General features: G+C 47.9%; 1 long non-coding RNA gene across 1 annotated transcript; it reads right to left on the bottom strand.

Annotated features, from left to right (window-relative positions):
* Positions 1-727: 727 nt before the first annotated feature.
* On the bottom strand, positions 728-2,451 carry LOC121015772 (uncharacterized). The gene is made up of 2 exons (XR_005783958.1): positions 2,338-2,451; positions 728-1,720 (listed from the first exon to the last, which is right to left on the bottom strand). It is a non-coding gene; the product is annotated as an uncharacterized LOC121015772 (long non-coding RNA).
* Between the last annotated feature and the right edge of the window lie 418 nt (positions 2,452-2,869).

Raw genomic sequence — 2,869 nt, 5'->3', positions numbered from 1 at the left:
TAAGATAGCAGATGCTGATGTCCTCTCTAGAAGGGACTCTTTCCAGGGAGTGAGAGCCATCTTTATTGCTATTGATAATCTGAGGCTTGAAGCCAGGCCCTCAAGATCAAGGTCACTCAGAAATGGTCAGGCTGCTGGTTTGGACACCCAGAGCTCCCCATGCCAAGCAAGTGTTTAAAAAAGCAATTTTGCAATCAGTTGGGAGCACACAATCAGATAAGAGCAGGTGTGCATTTTTGTACTTTTACGTAAATCCCAAGACTCAGCAATTCCACCCATAGGTATATATTCTAGAGAAAACTAGTGTGTGCTCAAAGCCTTTATTAAGTGTAAAAGGCATGATTCCTCTATTCTGAAAGAAGCCACGAGACAAGATGTAAACACATGAAATAATTACTTATCAATTACATTGTACATGTGCCCCAAGAGACACATACAAGAATATTCAAGGTGGCATAGCTTAAATTTTTTTTAATCTTTATTTATTTTTGAGAGAGAGAGAGAGCAAGCGGAGGAGGAACAGAGAGAGAGGGAGACAGAGAATCCGAAGCAGTCTCCAGGCTCTGAGCTGTCAACACAGAGCCCAACTCAGGGCTCGAACTCAAACCCTGAGTTCACGGCCTGAGCTGAAATCGGACGTTTACCTGACTGTGCACCCAGGTGCCCATCAAAGTGGCATAGTTTATAATACAATAAACAACTAAATAACCCAAATGTTCACCAACAGTAGGATAAATAAATTTTTAAATATTCATACAGTGGAATACAGCAACAATAACGAACAAACTACCCTTACATATTCAACATAGATGGATCTCAAATAGTTTTGAGGAAAAGCAAACCACAAAGCAATACAATACAGCATGATCCCATTTATATATAGTTCCCAAACAGGCAAAACTAAACATTATGCATACATAGTAAACTAAGCACAGGAAGAAAGCAAGTATCAGAGAAATCATAACAACGGTCCCTGAACCAGGGACGGAGGGTCATATAATGAAGAGCCCATGAAAGCTTGCCTTCTAAGGTGATGGCTACATGATATTTCTTAACTTGGGTCCATTTAAACTAATTACAAACACGAGACACAGATGTAGTTTAGGTGAGAAAGATTGCAGGATGTTTGCTTAAAATACAAGCTTCAAGTGAGCAAATTTGATGCAACTGTTTTTGCGCTGCACTAATAGAGTCACAGAGTGTAGATGATAGGAGGTGAAACCTGTCCCGCACTTTGCCCCGCTCGGGTCACATCCGCAGGGGTTGGCTGTGTTTGTTCCGGGCACCGCTCTTTTGCAGGGGGGACACTGGCCAGCTGGAGTGGGTGGAACTCCAGGGAACGAAGAATCTAAAAATGATCCTGTGCAAAGTTCATAGGGATATCAGAGACAGGTACTCTGGGGGCGGGTGGAGGAGGAGGGAGTGTGGGAACAAAGATGACCTGGGACATGAAGCTGTCCTTAAATCCCGGAGAACAGCGGGAACGTGTGTGATGTGTGTCCAACGATTGCAGACTTCAACTCAACCCAAAGAGGAACTTTTTCTCCACAAGAGCGAACCAGGGAGAGAAGGGGCTACCTTTCGAGGAGTGAGCTCCCCGTCACAACAAGTATGCAGGTGGAGGTGACTGGCAATTGGTCCGAGGTGCCTGACAAGGATTCCTGCCCCAGTGAGGGGATGAGATGAGGCCATCGTTACCGTCCTCTTGAGCCTTGGGATGCTATAATAACAACGACAACAGTAAGTTTGCTGCATTTTAAAGGTTACTAGGTGCTTTCCCGTGTATTGTGTCATTTTACTGCACAGCAACCGACAAGGTGGACAACAGGCACAGAGGAGATAAGCCAAATGTTCCCAGATAAAGTCCGTTTCAAAATTCTATCCTGTGCAGACATGGCTATCAGACCAGCTAAGAGCACTCAGTGGTGTTGGGGTTCTCTCTCTCCGCGACCCAGATTCTCAAGGGCAGGAAGGAACCAGGGAGTAAGGTCAAGGCACCATACTTCTCTGGCCTTTGATGAACGTTATGGGGAAAGGACAGGAACCAAGGGGACTCCCCTAGGGGCGCTGTCTGTATCCAGACACCTGGAGACTTGGGGAGTCCCAACCTGGGTGCTGGCTTCCTCACTAAGAGCGCCCAGGAAGAGCTCACAGGCACCATCATGTCCTCAGCCACAATCCCCCCGCCTGGTCTCCCTGATTACCCCTTGGTCCAGCCGCCCGCCCAAGAGCAGCAACCTTCCCCTCCCGGGACCTGGAGTGGGAAGATGGTGATGGGTAATCCTCCCTCCAATCCTGCCTCGCCCCATCCCTCTCCAGGGAGAGAAGTGTACCTACCACGGAGAGCACCACAACCGAGGGACGACCTCCCTCCTCACACTCTCACGAGACGCAAGCTGCTGTCCAGGGAAGAACTCCAGGCTTGGAATCAGAAGACACAAATTAGCTCCTGACCCAGAATGCACTACTTTGACCGCTTTGAGCCCCTGTTGACCTAGCTCAAAGGGGGAAAATAGAGCAGCCTAGCATCAGGATGGCTAAAGAGAGAAAGCAGCCAATGCCTCCCGCGTTAGTTTCTCTGCAAACGTCTGCTTCCACCTCTCTGTCTCCCCCCTCCTTCCTTTTCCCTGGGTCAGAAGTTTCCATCCTGGTGATGAGGGATCCCTGGACCCTAGTAGTCAGTCAGTGAAGGTATTCCTAGAAATCCAGGGCAGAAATTTCCAATATTTTCAAAGCTTAACGGAACCATCCCACTCTACATAAGGCCCTAAAGGCTAAAATGTCAAGTTTCTCGGGGCGCCTGGGTGGGCTCAGTGGGTTAAGCATCCGACTTGGTTTTGGCTCAGTTCATGAGCTCACGGTTTGTGGG

The sequence above is a fragment of the Herpailurus yagouaroundi genome, unplaced genomic scaffold, assembly GCF_014898765.1.
Source record: "Herpailurus yagouaroundi ecotype Mexico unplaced genomic scaffold, PumYag 208, whole genome shotgun sequence".
Taxonomy (NCBI): Eukaryota; Metazoa; Chordata; class Mammalia; order Carnivora; family Felidae; genus Herpailurus; species Herpailurus yagouaroundi.
Note: the sequence above shows the minus strand (reverse complement) of the source record. Positions and strands in the feature narration are given on the sequence as shown.